This window comes from Diplotaxodon limnothrissa, linkage group LG4 (genome assembly GCF_057381915.1).
Source record: "Diplotaxodon limnothrissa isolate DT_005_m linkage group LG4, D_limnothrissa_male_GT1.1, whole genome shotgun sequence".
NCBI lineage: Eukaryota > Metazoa > Chordata > Actinopteri > Cichliformes > Cichlidae > Diplotaxodon > Diplotaxodon limnothrissa.
Genome location: NC_140599.1, coordinates 13,266,478 through 13,285,908, shown reverse-complemented (window position 1 = coordinate 13,285,908; position 19,431 = coordinate 13,266,478). Strand labels below are relative to the sequence as shown.

Below are 19,431 nucleotides of genomic sequence, written 5' to 3'. Positions count from 1 at the left end.
AAAGGGGATGAAAAGTGAAGGAAAGGAAGGAATGAAGAAGGAATACTGAAAAGGGGCGAGGAGCGGAAAAACAGTTGACTCTGTTACCTGTGTTTTCTTTAATTTAGATTTTTTAAGTATTCCTTCATTTTAGAGGTCAAAATATTTGACCCAGGACCCCCCCTTGTATTCTTATCCACCTTAAACACTCCTTTTTCATTGTTGTGGTATTTCTGGACTTTACCTCCGAGGCCCAGTGTGGGCAGCGTTTGGATTTTCTGCTCATAAAGTTTGGTTTCCAAGTATAGCACTGCTTTCTTGGCAGGCTGCCACAGCTTGTTATAATTAAAAGTTCTTTCTCTTAGGTTCTGCCACAAATTTAAAACAACTGCTTCTTGGAAGGCCCACAGTTTACATCCACACAAAGAGCAATCATGAAAAGACAAGCACAGAAAATGAGATCTCCCTCTTTAAGCTCTCACAAGTCACTGCTTTGCAATCAGAATCCTGCCCTGTGTCTGTTTGCTGACAAGCACTACCAATCTCTAACACTCCAATATGTCATGCAAAAATACACTATAATGCCCAAAATTTTCACTCACCCATTTAAATCATTGAATTCAGGTGTTCCAATCACTTCCACATTCACAAACATTTTTTTTAAAGAATGGGTTGCTCTCATGAGCTCGGTGAGTTCCAGCGTGGTACTTTCATAGGATGCCACCTGTGCATCATATCTAGTCATGAAACTTTCTCACTACTAAATATTCCACAGTCAGCTATTAGTGGTATTAAAACAAAGTGAAAGTGATTGGGAACAACATGAACTGGTTGGCAATGTAAAATCACAGCGTGAAGTCCACGGATGCTGAGGCTCATAGTGCACAGAGGTCACCAACCTTCTGCCGACTTGGTCGCTACAGACTTCCAAAGTCCATGTGAGTTTGAAATTAGCTCAAGACCGTGTATCAGACACTACTGGACTCTATGGAGACATGTTCTCTGGAGTGATAAATCATGCTTCTCTGCCTGGCAATCTGATGGACGAGTCAGGGTTTTCCAGGACAATGGTACTTGTGTGACTGCATTGTGCCAAGTGTAAAGTTTGATGGAGGGGGATTATGGTGTAGGGTTGTTTTTCAGGAGTTGTACAGTTTGGGGATGGTCCCTTCCTGTTCCAACATGGCTGCACAACAGCACACAAAGCACAGTCCATAAAGACATGGATGAGCAGGTTTGGTTTGGAAGAACGTGACTGGCCTGCATAAAGTCCTGATCTCAACCCAATAAAATATCTTTGGGATGAATTAGAGCAGAGACTGTAACCCAGGCCTTCTCATTCAGCATCAGTGTCTGATCTCACAAATTTGCTTCTGGAAAAATGGTCAGAATTTCCCACAAACACTTCTAAACCTTGGTAACCTGGGCAGCACGGTGGCACGGTGGTTAGCACTGTTGCCGCACAGCAAGAAGGTCCTGAGTTCAATTCCACAATCGGGCTGGTGGAGTTTGCATGTGTGGAGTTTGCATGTTCTCCCCGTGTTTGCGTGGGTTCCCTCCGGGTACTCCGGCTTCCTCCTACTGTCCAAAGACATGCAGCTTGTGGGGATAGGTTAATTGGATAATCCAAATTGCCACTAGGTCTGAATGTTAGTGCGAATGGTTGTTTGTCCCTGTGTGTTGGCTGTGCGACAGACTGGCGACCTGTCCAGGGTGTACGCTGCCTCTCGCCCTATAACAGCTGGGATAGGCTCCAGCGCCCCCTGCGACCCTGAAAAGGATAAGTGGAAGTGAATGGATGGATGGGAACTCTTCTTCCCTGAAAAGTTGAAGCTGTTATAGCTGCAAAGGGTGGGCCGACATCCTATTAAACTCCATGGATTAAGAATGGGATGTCACTCAAGGCAGATGTGCAAATACTTTTGGTAATTTAATGTATTTTTGTATGGTATGCAGTTGATGTAGTTTTAGTTAAGGTTAGCATAGTTCCATTGGTCTGCAACATTCGCCTAATTTAACAGAACAATCTAGTAATTTATGTGTGATGGTGTCTTGCAAAGATGTAGATGAGATAATGAAACATAGAGGCTGTTTGGTAGATATGAGGTTAAAGTCAGAAGCTGAACATCAGAATTAACTATGTCTACTTAAAGGGTGTGGCGATAACAAGACTGCATGAAGAGATCTGGAATATTAAAGATCATGGTGCCATAGTTCTTGTTTATATTGTTGAACAAAGCTTCCTCTTGTTTCCAGTATTCATACCAAGCTATAGGTTGGAGTGCCTTACTCATCTGTCTCAGCCCAGAAGCACAAAATGAGCATCAAGCAAGTTCACAAAAGGGTTCAAAAGTAAATCTATTCACTCATTTTGCTAATCTCAATAGGTCCAATAAATGCAAACACAGAAAGTCTTGAGGAATCATAGGAAGTAATTCAACAATCCTCATTGCTAGTTTTTCTTTTGTGGGGTGAATGAAGCCTTCAGTAATACGGATGCAAAATGAGAATAAACATTAAAAAATTTTTTTTAAATGTGCTGCATAAGAGAACAGTTTGACTTCAGCAGAATGCACCTATTCATAAATGTGCTAACAGGGGTGATGCCATGTGCTGAAGAGGCATGTAAAGGTAAGATGAATAAACAGAAATAATTTCTCACTTTGTTTTACTTACTCCGTTGTTCCCACATAAGTGTTTTCATTTATTTACCACTAAGGGCGTTTATATAATGTCACACCCATCTCTAAAGGCGTATCTGCTGTGGGACTGGGTCTGCAAACAACTCTCCCATCAAGACTTGCCATTTGCAAATAATTGACAGCCTAACTTAAACCTCAACAACTATCAGGAATCCCATCTCTTGTTACCACTTCTTTTACACTCGCCAATCTTACATCGTGAGTTTAGGGCATCTTTGTCTCGCCTGCCTTGCTGGCTGGCGTAACCGCTCTGACAAGGTGGAATTCTTTCCTGTGGTCATAAGGAAGTAGTTGGTAAAGACAAGCACGAGGTAATGAAGAAGGCATTGTCCGAGCTCATTGTGCAGCTCATAATTCCGTGCATTTTCCTGGCAGCCGCAGCTCGTGACTGCTGCCAGTGTGACAATGGCTGCAAATGCAAAAAGAGCTGATGTTAAGCATCACCTTCATAGTGAGGCAGCAGTGTTATGCCAGCCAGACACATGGCATTGGGCTGCTTCGTTCAAGAGCTCCACTGATTTAAAACAATAGAAGGAAATGGAGCTTAGAGGCATAACGCTAATATCCTGGTTAAATAAAGCTTCAAAGCTCATGTCCAGACAGTGTAAGATTTTCATTGAAATGAATGTGTGTTCAGGATGTCCTGGTTAAACTTACACATGGATATAATTAAAACAGACAATTCAAGAGCTTTTTGGAAGAAATTAATTGCTTTGATGTATCTTGATGCCATTATTTGTTATCACAAAGTGGGCAGGGCTGGGCAGGAAAGCTGCCAGGATCGTTTTAGAATAAAGCCTGAGGTCATGTTGCTGTGTGAGAAGAAGGTTATTGTGGGCAAAGAAAACACTGGGCTTCGCTTGTTTTGCAAATAATGTATGCATATTTTTAAAGAATGCACACATAATGTGTTGTGCAGGACGGGGTAGGATGGATGTAATCTGCTGTGCAGCTGATGGTGCCACATTCCAATTAATACAATGGATTATCCCTCATTTGCTGGCATTACTTTTTCTCCTTATTGGATTCCTTTCAGCAAGCGTGTCACCACAGAAACGCGCTTTTTTTTTTTTTAAGCAAAGCATCATGCTACAATTTTAAGAGAGCAACTTAAAAACAATATTCCTGGATGTTTTGGTCATCTTTGTAATTTTTCTGTTTATTTTGTCTGCCTGCTTTGGTTTAAGCCTGGTGAACATTTGTTGTTCATTTCAACATCCCTTGTTGCACAGCAAACACACACATTCGCACGCAGATGCACGCACATCCAAAGCCTGTGCCTGTTTAAACAACAAAGCAGTCCCATCCTCTTTAGCCCCTCAGGTGTCCGACCCCTATACCACTGCTATAATGCATAAACACATCATGCAAACTGGTTTCACCTCTCTGCAAGGTGTTGGGTGTCCATCACACATACGACAAAAATGAGAGACTTACTCATGTTAATACACACACACCCACTTACAAGTATGTCACTATGGACACATATCAGTGGCCTGCTATTGTTGTAGACATATAGGTGGTAACAAAAAGCTAAAACCCATCTCCGCCCAAAACCCTGCAGCAAGGAATGTTACTAAAGCAGAATTAGATTTCCGCTCTCTTACTGCTGCCATGTTTGTACAAAATTGAGATGTGATGTGAAGCTGTTTGGGAAGATTTGCAAATAATTTCAAACTTTAAATAAGAATACCCTCATCCACTAATGGGGTTAAATCTTAACCATCCAAAGAAAGAAGAAAAAAGTATAAAAACAAGATCCAGAAGGTCAAAAGCAGCATCTGTAGTGGTCTGTCTGGGAGCTAGTGGACATGGCATGGTTAGCTTGCACCCCAGTGATAGCATGTGCTGCCATTCAGATAATGTTTTGTTTGTTTATCTCAGCAGGACAATGCCAAACTGTATTTTGCATATATTACAGCAGCGTGGCAGCAATGCTAAACTGGCCTGCTTGTGGTTCAGACCTGGAGCATTATGAAATGAAAAAATATGACAAATGGGGCCCGAGACTGTGAACCACAGCAACTGCTCTTGTTCTCCTCCAGAGGAAGTGACGTAGCAACATAAAAAACATGGGACATCCCAACATTTTTGGAAGTGTAAATTCAATACGAGGACATACGCTCACTGGACACTCTATTAGTTACACCTTGCTAGTACTAGCATGGTGCCTTTGGAACTGACTTAATTTTCTGTGGCATAGATCCAACAAGGCTCTTCAGAGATTTTGGTCCATACTGACATGATGGCATCATGCAGTTGCTGCACATCCATGATGTCAATCTTCTATTACACCACATCCCAAAGGCGCTCTATTGGATTGAGATCTGATGACTGGGGAAGCCATCTGAGTAGTAAACTCATTGTCATGGTCAAAAAACCACTTCAAGATTATGTTAGTCTAGTGTGTGTGCATTACACTGTGGTTATAAAGCGACAGGCGTGACCAGCAACAGCGCTCACATAGGCTATGTTGTTTAAATAATGCTAAAGGGCCCGAAGTCTGCCAAGAAAATAGCCCCCACGCTATTGCACTATCACCACCAGCCTGAACCGGTTTAATGAGGTTGGTTAAGATAAGATGACCTTTATTAGTCCCACAGGTGGGAAATTTGTTTCGTTACAGCAAAAGTGCAAAGGTATGTAGCAGAAATTAGAAAACACTGGAATGCAATAAAATAAAATAAAATACTATATACATTAGAATCAAATAGAATCAAATATACAATAGAATAAAATAGAATACAAATGCTATATACAACTGAGTAAGAAAATACAAAAGTACAACTTTGTCAGAGAAAGAATTGCACATATAGCAGTCTTATTGCTCATGTGTGGGTTTGATCAGCTGCAAAAGTCTTTGTTGTGGAGTCTGACAGCAGTGGGGAGGAAAGACCTGCAAAATCTCTCCGTCCCACACCATGGGTGCCCCAGCCTTCCACTGAAGGAGCTGCTCAGTGCTGTCAGAGTCTCCTGCATGGGGTGGGAGATGTTGTCCAACAGGAATGACAGCTTAGCCGCCATTCTCCTGTCACTGGCCCTTTGGATCAGCCTGTTCAGTCTCTTCCTGTCCCCTGCAGAGATGTTGCCACCCCAGCAGACCACACCGTAAAAGATTGCTGAGGCCACCACAGAGTCATAGGTCTTCAGGAGTGGGCCCTCCACTCCAAATGACCTGAGTCTCCGCAGCAGGTACAGCCTGCTCTGCCCTTTCCTGTAGAGGGCGTCTGAGTTATGAGTCCAGTCCAGTTTGTTGTTCAGATGAACACCAAGGTACCTGTAGCTGTCCACAGCCTCAATGTCCATACCTTGGATGTTCAGTGGTTGCAGTGGAGGATGTTTGTGCCTGCGGAAGTCTACCACCAGCTCCTTGGTTTTACTAGTGTTAATCTGGAGGTAGTTCAGCTGGCACCAGTCCACAAAGTCTTGGGTCAGTCCTCTGTACTCCTTGTCGTCCCCATCAGTGATGAGGCCGACTATTGCAGAGTCATCATAGAACTTCTGCAGGAAGCACTGGGTGGAATTGTGGGAGAAGTCTGCAGTGTAGATGGTGAAGAGGAACGGAGCCAGAACCGTTCCCTGTGAGGCCCCCGTACTGCAGACGACCCTGTCAGACACACAGCCCTGAGTTCTCACATACTGTGGTCGGTCGGTGAGGTAGTCCAGAATCCAGGTAGTGAGGTGATGGTCCACTCCAAAGTTCTCCAGCTTGTCCTTCAGGACCGTGGGAAGAATGGTGTTGAAGGCACTGGAGAAATCAAAGAACATAATTCTCACAGAGAGGGAACGATGTAGGAGGTGGATGACGGCATCATCCGCTCCAATGCCAGGTTGGTAGGCAAACTGAAGTGGGTCCAGTGATGAGCTCACCAGGTGCCGAAGCTGAGCTAGGACCAGCCACTCCAGGGTCTTCATCAGGTGGAATGTCAGAGCCACCGGCCTGTAGCAGTTGAGGTCCTTGGGGCGTGAAGTCTTTGGCGCTGGTACAACACAGGAGGTTTTCCAGAGCTCTTCCCAGCCTCAGGCTCAGGTTGAAGAGGTGCTCCATCACCCCACACAGTTGGTCCACGCAGGACTTGACCACCCTTGAGCTGATGCCATCTGGGCCCGCTGCCTTCTTGGCTTTAATCCTCCTCAGTTCCCTCCTAACCTGGGTGGTTGAGAGAAACAGACTGGAGCCTTGTGTTGAGTGTGCATTGGATGCTGTTGTTGGGGGTGGGGAGGAGTGAGCAGGGTGAGTGGAGGAGGTGTGAAGTGTCTGAGGTGTCAGAGGTGAGACAGCAGTAGTGGGGGTGAGTGAGTCTGCAGCCGATGTTGCAGACTGCCTCATGGCTGAATCAAATCTGTTAAAGAAATGATTCAGTTCAATTGCCCACCTCACATCCCTCCCAGGCAGAGAGTTCTGACCTTTGTGGCCCGAGATGGTTCTGAGGCCTCTCCAGACTTCACCAATGTTGTTTTGTTGAAGCTGGTTCTCCAACTTCTGCCTGTAGCTGTCCTTCCCATTCCTTATCAGTCCTCTCAGCTCTCTCTGCACCCTTTTCAACTCCTCCTTGTCTCTGGATTTGAAGGCCCTCCTCTTCTGCTTAAGGACGGCTTTAATGCCTGGGTTAATCCACGGTTTGTTGTTGGAGAAACACCGCACAGTCCTGGTAGGCACGGTGTTATCCACACAGAAGTTTATATAGTCCGTAATGCATGTTACCAGGCTGTCGATGTCCTCTCCGTGGTCGTCACAGATCACCTCCCACACAGTCGACTCCAAACAATCCTTAAGAGCAATCCGGTCTTCTGTTGTCAGGACTGTCACATCGTGTGGTCTTCAGCTGCTGTAACCCATCTGCTTCAACAGTCAACGTGTTGTGTATTCAGATGATCTTCTGCATACCTTTATGCAACCAGTGGTTGTTTGAGTTACACTTGCCTTCCTGTCCTCTGTAAGCAGCTTGGCCATTCTCCTCTGACCTCTCACATCAACATTGTATGGCACCCAGAGAAATGCAGCTCACTGGATATTTTTTTCTTGTCAGACAACTCTCTGGAAACCTCTGAGATGGCTGGAAAATCCCAGTAGATCAGAAGTTTCTGAAATAGCTTGGCTGGCACTAACAACCATGCCATGTTTAAAGTCAGATAAATCAGCTTTCCTCCCCATTCTTGAACTTCAACAGGTGGTTTAGACTGTGTCTTTATACTTAAATGCACTAAGTTGCTTCCATGTGATTGGTTGATTTGATATTTGTGTTAAAGAGTGGTTGAACAGGTGTGCCAAATACAATGATCTCTGCACGATTAACATAAAATTATATATTTATTTAAATGCATATGGTCATGGGCCAGTTGCCTTGAGAGCAGCCTGCTCACAAAAACTAGCATTTTAACAGTTTCATTTCAGAAACAGACACACCCAGCCCACACTGTGAAGGCCACTGTGAATTATGCACTGTTAGTACTGCTGCTTATGTCCCAACTGCTAAATTTTGCATTTACACTTTATTTTAAACATTGTGAATGATAGCAAAATAGTCTAAACTGTAAGAAACTCAAATACTCCTTTAAAAATTGTTCTTCACTTAACCACAAGTCATGGAAAATTGCCTCCCTGTGCACTCTGTTCTGACCTTCATCATGTTAATACTCATTCAAAGACATTTATGCTGTGTGTGACCATGAAAACTGAAATCCTCCCACTCCCCTCGAATTCGTTTTATTCTGCAGTGCTTCTACCACTAGAAGCACGCCAGACGCACACACGCACACACAGGCACAAAGAAACACGACGATCTCCAGCCAGACAGGAAGCACCCCCACCTCCTCTGTTCCTGTTTCTCATAGTGTGTACAAGAGTGTATGTGTCTGTGTGTCCGCGCTCACTCCTGCTACTTTAGGCAATCAGCAGGAGGCAGAATGAACAAGGCAGGAAAAAACTACACAAAGCCAAGAGATAGAAGATACTGCTGTACAGAAGCAATATTATTAGTGAGGGAGAAAAATATGCAGAAGATTATACATTGAAAAAGAAAGCAGTCAGAAACATGTGATTGTGGAACAATGCTGGCAGTCAGGCTCTTTTCTTCACCTCTCTCTTCCCTCCCTTCCTTTCCTCTGGTAGACGGAGGGAGAGGCTCAGGCAGTGTTGACACTGATGCAGACACATTTAAAATAATTGCATTTGCTTTTAGAATTACACGGCAACACAAACAATCATATTTTTTTTCAGTTTGCTGAAGCTGTGTGTCATCCAGACCTTTCAAACACTGCACGAAGTAACCTCATACCAGAATATTATCCGGGAGTTTCAATTAGGGAGGGCCAAAACTCCTCTAACATACTTGTACAGTGTTTGTCCTGCACAATAAAGAAAGTCACAAATGTATCCAAGTTTCCTGTTTTAGAAGTCAAAGCTCCCTGTTTAAAATGAAAAGAGGAGGACCACTTTGGGGGTTTGCACAATTTCAGAGACATAATGAAAAGTCGCCGTCTTATTCGTGTTAGAATTATCCTTATGCTGCTATCACCAGCCTGTGTTAGATGCCAAGTATAAGCAGGAGAAATAATTCAGCAGCAAAACACCTGTCATTACTTTTCCTGCTATTATTTCCTTTCTCTCACCCCACCCTGGTGAGCTGGTTTAGCTAGGACAATCTGGTTGAAGCCAAAAGACTTCAGACACACAAACAAACACAAACGGACTAACACAAGCTACTTTCCGTTGGATTTGCATCCCTAGATTTCCATTCATTTGCGTGAGCATCTGGCCACAGGAGGCACAGAACTTCAGACACAGAGAGCCTAAAGAAAATACACACAAAACAGAAAATGAAGAAACCGAGAGCAGCGACTGCGTGATTTAGGCAGCAAAAGGTCTGCGGCTTCCTAATGCATAAAAAAACCAGTCAGTCAAAAAGGAAATGACAACTGGAACTGTAGGTCTGATAAGAAGGCCAACATTGAAGATCTGCAGTTAGTCATCATGTTTTATCAGCAATTTCTTTCTAAGCTGATGAACATGGATCACTCACAAAAATATGCATACATGCAAACACACGGTTCCCGGCATTTTCACAATGGGCATGTTCTCTAATCACCTAATTATTAGCAAAACAAATATTTTGAGATCAAGGTGATATTGAAAGCCAGACGCTGTACACTAGTCTGGCAGTGTTCATCCTTTTCACTCTTGCACAAAGAAGCAGATAACAGTACTGCTGGTGGGTTAAGAGCCTTCTACGGCCACACCCACCACACCCAGCTCTCAATCAAGTCCATGCTCTTGGCACAGCAATGTTAAACTACCTGTGCAACCTCTGTAGGATCCAGGCATTTACCTAGAGTCACTACATATTACCAGTAGTGACTCTGACCCTAGCCAAATGCAAAAATGAGTGAAGTAAAAGTCAGAAAGGAAGAGGAGGGAAAAATGTGAGTGGCCTCCACTTGTAAAACCAGTTTTGTGTTGGTGTTTGTCTCATTTTTGCCCCTCTAGTGCACCTGTTGGTAATTTCATTAATAAAAAAAGCAGCTTAAATTGATCAACAACCCCCCTCTGCTATTTAACTGACCAGATCAATATCCCAGAAGTTAAATTGACTTGATGTTATACTCCAAAAGAAAAACTGTCCCTTTAAGAAATCCAGTGAGCTAAGCTCAAAATGTGTGTAAGTTTCATGCTTATAGATACAAAAAATATACAGTTACTTGCTGTACATGACAAAATGCTCTTGTTGGACAAGCTATTTTCATTGTGCTCGACCTTTGTGCCCCTCGACTGTTGGAAAGTGAATTTGTGAGTCCAAAAATAGCAAAACACAAAATTCCTTTTGTGAAACACAAAACTTACCATGCCTGTTAGCATGCGTATTCCCTGATATCAGACTGACAACACAATCTGCAAACGGCAAATATTGCATTTGCCATTTGTACGGTAACAAATGTATATATCATCATGTGTACATGAACGCAGTGAAAATACTCTTATGTCTAACATTGTGTGGCCAGAAATAGGCTGCTGGCCAAACTAATCTTCCTTCCTTCACGTAAACACTATCTCACGCGAGGGCAAACACGCACACGCAACCGGCTTCCCGTCCTTGGAACAAAGATACACCCCCCCCCCCCCTCAGCCTGAACTGTTGCACCCAAGTACAAGAAGACATATAAAGAATCCAGAAAGACCAAGCAAGATAACAATGGTTATCCTGGAGCACCCTGCTCAGACAGAGACAGCTGTACTCGTGTTTTGGCGGCTCAGCTTCCTTTTTTGGGACACGTGCTGTAAAGTAGAAGGCTTAATCTAAGGTAAGGCTAAAAGTAAGTCTCCATAAATCAGGATAATGTGCTTTGACATGGTATTAAATTGTGTGTGCATGTGTGTGTGAGAGAGTGTGTGTCATCCCCCTGCACTGTGGTGAAGGCTGCAGGTCAAAGGTGAGGTATTATTATAGCAGTTCACATTTACACACACAATGATTACACTGTCTGTGTCTTACAAAAGTCCCCAGTTTACTAGCCCCTCTGATTACCCGTGTTTACTTATGAACACGAAGCAGATGCCATGGCAGTGTGGTGATTTTGTTTGGGGGGCACCATTTAATTAGCTTGGTCCTGGGAGCAGGGGGTGCATGTGGTCAGTGGTTTGGGTTGTTAGTGGGTGAAATGGAGGCTGGGGGATGGAAGTATCAATAGTTGATGTCTGGGATTCCTCGTGCTACAGCCCGACCAAAATAACCACAAGAACCATTTGAAATTCTTCTCCCTCTACAAAATGCATGTACATGATGTATAATGCTGTTGCTTCTCTTCGTGTAGGATATTTCCCTTGCATGCAAAATGTGTTTTGTGAAATTGTGTCTTTAGGCACTTTCTTAATAGCAGCCTGTCACAATAACACATCATTTTTTCCCATTTATTTAGCTGAATCTTCAAAAAGTACCAAAGATAACACACCAACAAAGTGATTCCCACAGAACTATCATCTAAAAATTCAGCACAGTGTGTACTGTGCCCTTAGAAAATTTGAGTAAACTGGACGAGTGGAAGACGAAAGAAGGCCTAAAAATTCTGAATGAATAGAGTTTAAAAGTCATGCCGTTAAGAAATAGGATAAAACCCTATAGACGGGATCTCGAAGATGCATCCAGCCCTTCAGTTGTTCTCATCAGAAATGGTCCCAGTGGAAGGGTGGCTTTGAAGAAGCAATCATTAAGCAAGTGAAACAGAGAGAAAAGTCTGAGGTATTCTAAATTACACAAGAACTTGAGCTAAACAAGAGCTGGTGTTACAAAGGGATGTTGTTCCAAAGTTGGAATTTTTGGTTAAAATCATCATCAGTGTGTCGAAGGTTGGTCTGGAGAGAGGTACAACAGTGAGTGTCTACAGCCATCTGTTAAACACAGCAGAGGCTCTGTTATGGTTTCTCAGCCAGTGGTGTTGGGGAGCTTGTCAAAATTGATGGAATTCTGAACACACAAAAGTGCCATTGGATTTTAATCCACCATGCCATACCATATGAAAAGCATCTGGCTGCCAACAGCTTCGTTTGCTGGAGATCAGCATGGCTATGATCCCATGCACATAAATGGAAAACTCCTTCAGTGTGTCATTCAAGCTCAGCCATGGATTGGCCTCCTCAGAGGCTGGACATCAACGTTATTGAAGCAGCGTGGAATCATGTTGACAAAGAACGAAAGGCTGCCAAGATCCAAATGTAAATGTCCTGGAGAACTATACCTAAAGAGTACTTAAAGAAATGACAAGAAAATTGCCATGAGAAAGTTCATGCTGTGCTGAAAAATAAAGACGTCATTAGAAAGCTTGTTGGAATTACACAAATTGTTTTGGGGGTTTTTAATGCTCTGATAAATCAATGCAGCTATTTCTTGTAGAAATGTGGAGTGGGTCAAGAGCCATGGAAGTGTATTTCCAACTATATAAAACTAATTCTTTGCAGCCTCTCATTTGTCAGTGCAAATTAATGAATGGAGACTCCATGCATTCCAGGAGAAGTGTGTAGCTGTCTGCATCCCCGGACCAACAAAGGGAGTTGCCTCTAACAAGGCGTGGCTCTTGCAAATAAAGAGCGCAGTTTTATTTTATTTTATTTTTTGTTATATACTTTTATTTGATTTTGTCACACAGTGAGTGTGACCCAAAGTTAAGCCGCAAGTTGTCTCATCTGTTGACCGGCATATATCAATTCACTGTACGCTATTAATTAAATATGGCTTAGAAGAGTAACATCATTTATTTGCATGCGTTATCCCTTGGGCAACATCCACAGTCATTTATGCCCACACATACACAAAGTAATCCTTATGGTGTCGTGAAGCTGTTTTGCATAGCCTGTATTTAATCCTAATGTGGGAGTGGGTTACTTTGCATTTCCGTTGCATTGACAAAATGACAAACAATCCTTTTTCTGTTAGTGTTGAAGGAACCTTAAAAAAGGCAAAAATGTGTGAGACACTTTTGAGTTTACTAAATTTAAAAGAAACACATCTCTGCCAATGTCCAGAAACAGAAGCCATGTGGGTGCAGTTTAAGACAGTCTCCAAGGGAATGACCTTTCATGTCTATAGCAACTGAGAATATCATATGAGAAGAAGAAAAAGGAGGAGTTCAAACAAACAAAAAAAAAGTGAAGAGGGAAGATCTGAAGCAGGAAGATCATCGAGGTCAAATGAAAACTAAGTAATTCTGTTTCTGGAAGCGTATCTATAGACGCAAGCTCTGCTCTGTCACTCTTATTAATAACACCACAGCTCAGTCAAACAAATCTTTGTTTTACTGATTTACTCTAGGAAAAGAAAAAGTGAAGAGTTCACCCTTCAAAACCTCAAATAAAATCCACAAACACTTTGTTTCCAACTGTGTTTCATTTTCTTCACACTGACTTGTTAACATCATATCCTGGTAACACCCAAATATTTTTTTTTCTAAACAGCTTACTTCCTCTTTCCTCTTCACTTGGGTGACATCTCTGGCCCACCGCATACACACACCCACACACCCACACACCCACACACACACACACACACACACAGAAAACTCCCTCTGCTAGGAAAATTGTGAGTTATGTTAAGACTGGCCGTTTGTGTAAATGTGTGTGTGGTACTGCTCCCAGTGTGATGGCTTGGGTTTTGTGCTGAGTAACTCTGTGACTGTCTGTGTGTCTGTGTGTGTGTGCATGCGTGTGTGTGTGTGTTTGTGTGTGTGTACCACTCGCTGAATAGACAAAATCCGCCTGACTTCATTATGTGGTATCTGGTCGGCTCGTATTGCCTGTGTAATACCGAGATTTGAAGATGGTGTCAACACTGAAAAGCTACCAAAACATAATGCCCCATATACTTAAAATGCCCAGAGGAGCTGCACGTAATGGTGTTTGTTGATGGTTAATGGTACACACACACACACACACACACACCCACACACACACAAAGGGAAGTCCATTTTTTGTCATATCATCTTTCCTCCATTCAAATTATTCACAGAAATTGTTTTATGTTTGCACATCCTATGTTCATAGTTTTAATCCCTTTAAAGGTCCCCACAGCAGATCATCTTTCTCGATCTCATCCTATCCCTGGCATCGTCTTCTATCACACCAACCCTCTGCATGTCTTCACAGTAAGAAAAAAAAGCTATAGATTGTACAGCTAAAAACTGGCAGCAGGGTTGACATCGCCTTGCTGTAAAACACAGCCACCATATTGTAATTGTTTTTAGTTTTTACTGTAATTTTTTACAGGAACATACTTTTTTTTAAATGCTGTAGTGGTGCTGTAAATCTTTACACCATTCTTTGCAGTAATAATGTAATTTTTAAAGTGTGTATATGTCTACTAATACTGTAACTTTATCTTTAGTACAGTGATAGTGTCATTTCTACAGTAAATTATCTTGTGAAACTGCAATATTTGAGAGAATATTTGAGAATAATTGAGCCCAGAGGAAATTATGTAACCATGTAATGTAATTATGTAACTAGTTGACTACACAACTGTCCTATCAGTGTTGTAAAAACAAACAACTTCTTGAAAAATCTAAACTTTTATTTAAAATATAAGTTTTACATTCACAGACATATTATCAGTCTTCTTAATATTTTGTTAAAAACACTGATGTATTTATCACACAATTACACTGTAATTACACAGTGTGGCGCATCGATCACACATTCATAACACATTGAGTCAAACACTACATCCATTAACATCCTCTGACGTCTTCCTCTTTTCCTCTCTCACTGCGCCCCAACATGCCTTCCCACTCTCTTCCTTTTCCTCCATCTTCGGCCGACAGTACAGTTTTCACCTTGCTGGTCAACAACACCTGAGGCAGTTGTTGATGACCCAGGCCCCAACTGTTCCAGTATGGAAATCTCCTTCTTTATGAGCTGCGTTTTTGATCCCTCCAAGACTTTAGGGTAGACGCCCTTCCTGATGCAACTCACCCCATTTATCAGGACTTGTGATTGGCACAAGAAGTACACTGGCACCAGTGAAACCATGATCCTATATTTTGCAAAGATAATGTACAATTATATTTACCATTTAAACAGACTGGCACTATGCACCCCTGCAACATGACAGCTTATTTTATAACTTTTTTTTTTTTTTAATCATGGATATGCTGAGCTTTAAGTGTCTTTTCTATACCATTTTAACACTTAGACCCCTGACATTAAAGGGTGTAAAGGGCAGGGGAGGACTTGTGAAAAGGAAACAGGACGGACATCAAAGCTATTTTAAGTACACTCTAGTTGTAATGCTGTTTTTCTCTTCATACAGTCATTACAGTCACTAGGCTCGTCTTAGTGAAACTGACTTTTGGCATCACGTGTGCTCCACTTATTTTCTGTGCAATTTGCAGTCATCTTTAGCTGTGTTCCTTTCGTCTTAGATGACACAGAAACATGTCTGAGAGGAGATCAACAAGCTGCCACACACGTCAAAGCAGTGCACAAAGCTTATTAATGGTTTGTGTGAATAAGTGTGACAGTTAGCAAAGGGAGGGCCAACACAAAGAAAATATCACATTACAAAGTCTGAACACTGCAAACAGTTGGAGGAGGGGAAGGCGCATACACTGAAAAATCACACAGACACACAGGTTCGAACCTTAGAAATGTGAATGAGTGCTTACTATAACAGTACTAGGTAATGCTATTAGACTACTTTGGCTTTTAACACATTATATCCAAGGACACATGCACATACTGGAGCAAACAACATATCTCTTTTGTTTCGCGGTTACAAAGGCGGACAAATGATACTCTCGCAAACAATCACCTTTTCCTGTGATACCAGAGAGCCAATAAGGCAGCCTTGTTCATAAAGTTTAAACGTGTTTGAACACAAACAGCTGCGAACTGTGAAGACCCACTTAATGTGGTGTGTAATACACGTGAACAATGAGAAGAGGAAAAAGGGTTTATATTTTAAATCTGCAGTTTAAAAGTAAAGATTTCAAAGTAAATGTTTGTGATTTGTCATTTTGGTCTATTTTAAGATGAACACTAGCTGTATTGTTGAGGTTACAGTCACTGAATTCTACAGTCCTCCTGAGTCACTGGACTTCTCAATATATTATTAGTCATGTACCCAAATTTATTGTCATTACAATGAAAACAGTGAGATGGAAATTCCATAAAAAGCAGCTTTAATTGTACAGGATTACGACACGGTTGGTCAGAAATATTTTGACTTCAGTAGTGGCTACTGTTGGCTTTGCTATGTTTGATTTGGCAGATTTTCCTTCCTGGTGCAACCTTAAAGGGATTGGTGTTTCCTTCCAGGATCGATATGGGAAGCTATTACAATACACTATGAATCAGGAGTGGGAAATTCATTTTCTCAAGGGGTCACATGAGAGACACAATAAGTTGAACTGAGTTCTGCTCAATTTTAATTTTCTTAATCTCTTGTTGTTCCGGCCCTCCACAACAGTCCATGATTCTCACATATCCCCTTACGAGAAATTAATTGCACACACCTGCAACTTCAGTTCAAGACTTCTAAACCTGAAAATTTGTACCCCACACCCCCACCCTGCACACGTTGGAGCATAATTAAAACAACAACGCTCCCTGGTGGACACACAAGTTGTTTTAGAACAGTTCATTAGGTTTTTTCTCCGTGTACTGTGTATATTTTCATAGAAATGTGGCATTATCACCACTTTTATAACATTATATTATCTTACATTATAAGATAACGCATTAATTAAAATTTTAACTACATTAGGTCCACCGTTACCACAGCATGTGTCTCTGTTAGCTTCTAGTGATACAATTCCCATCCATGGATAGAAAAAGTCATTATCAAAAGTTATTTTCTTCTGTAACACATCTGTGTGAAAGGCCATCATATCCACATCCTCCTGAGACCCAGTAATTCATTTTTGTGCACTGTAGTACACATTTAGTTTTTGCTTGTATCACTCACACTCTACATGCCACTCTGTTGAGTCCTGATGTTTCTTAGAGAGGTCAACAGCACCTTTAAAATGATGTCACATGTGTGGGGGTGTGGCCTTCCCAACTCTCTTTTTCCTACCTTTCAAAATGGCTGGCATGCCCACAAGCACATTTTATGGAAGAAAGACATGTAAGCATGATATCTACATTTAAGATATTTTTTTAAACTCAGATTTTGATTAATTTTCAAAAATAAACATCTAGTAAGTAATTTGAGGGGGTTTTCAGACCTAACTTTATTTAGTTTCACGGAGAAAATGACTAATTTATTAATGTGTACTCTGGTGCACGTCAGGACTTTGTACTTAAATTTATTTCACTTTTTTCTAAACAACTCTTTGACAGAGGCAGAAAGAATTCTTAACACAATCATTGAGGGAATTTCAGACATAGATCTTTCAGAAGATGAGAGTCATATGAGCCAGATAGGAGAGGGTGAAAACCCAGAGAGAGCCAGACAAAGATTATCAAGATGCAGGGTGTAATGGAGAACGACACAGGGTCAGCTGAAATCTGCCGTCATCCTATCTGGTACAAAACCAGCATGTAGGAGAATCAGGAATTTTTGATTTTGAGTGAAAAAAGTATGGGTAACGTGCAGAAATGATTTCCAGTAAATTGATTTAACTTATAAAGATAGTGTAAATGTGTTGCAAGTGAACTATATCGGATATTGGAGTATCTAAATTTTATTTTGCTAAATAATTTTCCATTATCTTAGGTTTATGCCTTTGTTGGAAGAATGCAGAATTGGAGATGATGGTACCCTAATGACACTTAATGATTGGAGCCCACAGCAGTATTTCCAGCAGTACATTGACAAAAAACTAATTCAGGACTTGTCCTTGTTGACCAACCAGCGTATGGTACAGGATTCAGGGTGTAGTTTAAACACAACACCAGAAGAAATCAATAGCTTTTTAGGAATCTCAGTGTACATTGCATGCCTTGGATATCCGAGAATTAAAATGTACGCAGTTATAGCTGATTCCATGACATGTGGTCATTTCTACAAGATCAGGTCTTCGCTGAAAGTAGTCGATGATCTGCCAGAAAATGAGAAAAAAAAAGGATCTCCTGGGGAAAGTCAGACCACTTCTAAAGAGAGTCCTTTAGGTTGCCTCAATCTGCCCAGGCCAACAAAGGTCTGTATGATGAACAGATCGTTCCATTCACTGGCTGTCTCAATTCACAAGTCCCAAGACCTGCAGTGGTTGCAAATATAATATCGACATGGGAGGGGTTGACCTATCTGATCACATGCTCAGCTTCTACAGAATATCTAGTCGGACCAAAAAGTGGACTGTTCGCACCACACGTTATTTCATTGATTTGGTCATCACCAACTCCTGGCTTCAGTACCAACAAGATAGCGAGGACATGCAACAAGCTCAGAAGAACTCCCAATACCTGGAGTTCAAGCGCCTCTTGGCTGAGGAACTGATAAACAAGGGACAAATATATGAACAAGACCTGAATAATACCAGTGATGAAGAGTTCTCTCTAGAAATCAAGAAAAGGATTGAATTTTGTTAGTTTCACATTCGTGATCAATGAACTCCCCTTGTGCACTGTAGTGCACATGTTGTAAAATTTTAATAAAATTAGTTAAAAACAAAATTGTTTTTGCAATGTGTCTTTTACCAACCCAACACTTGATTTATATGGAAAAATCAAAATACTTTTTTTTCCCTTGGGTCTCACCGAGACCCCTGTTCGCTGAATGAATAAATTGTTAAAATGCTAAAATGTCTTTGTTACAACAAAGAATTACTCAAACAATCACAAATTGTCCTCAAAGTTTATCTCACAGACAAATTGCAGTCGACATTGGTTAATAATCTGAGGCTATCTAACTCTATCCTATTACTGATTAGTGTAATCTAACATCTTTGTGAATAAAATTTAACAAATTAATTTCCTCCTTGATGCAGCTGTGGCATCTTTAAGAGCGATAGGGTTGTCTTCATTGTGTAACGGTGAAACTTTTTACTTCATCAGTATTGTTATCTGCCTGTTGGCAGCGTGGACACCTAAGTTGACTGATATCACAGGTGTATCTACTAAAAATCGCGGATGAGTTTTAACCCTGGTGACCTCAACCTCAAGGTCAAAGTCAGAGATCAGGTTTTCTGAAAGTCTTTTGAATTCGACAGCACACCATAGGATTTTCAGATTGATATCAGAGGTGCCTTCACTAAAAATCTTAGACGAGTTCAAATCTCAGTGACCTTGACCTCAAGGTTTTTTGAAAATCTTGTGACCGGTTAC

General features: G+C 41.5%; 1 pseudogene; it reads left to right on the top strand.

Moving 5' to 3' along the window:
* Positions 1-17,247: 17,247 nt before the first annotated feature.
* LOC146633425 (uncharacterized) lies at positions 17,248-18,696 on the top strand (annotated as a pseudogene).
* The last annotated feature ends 735 nt before the right edge of the window (positions 18,697-19,431 follow it).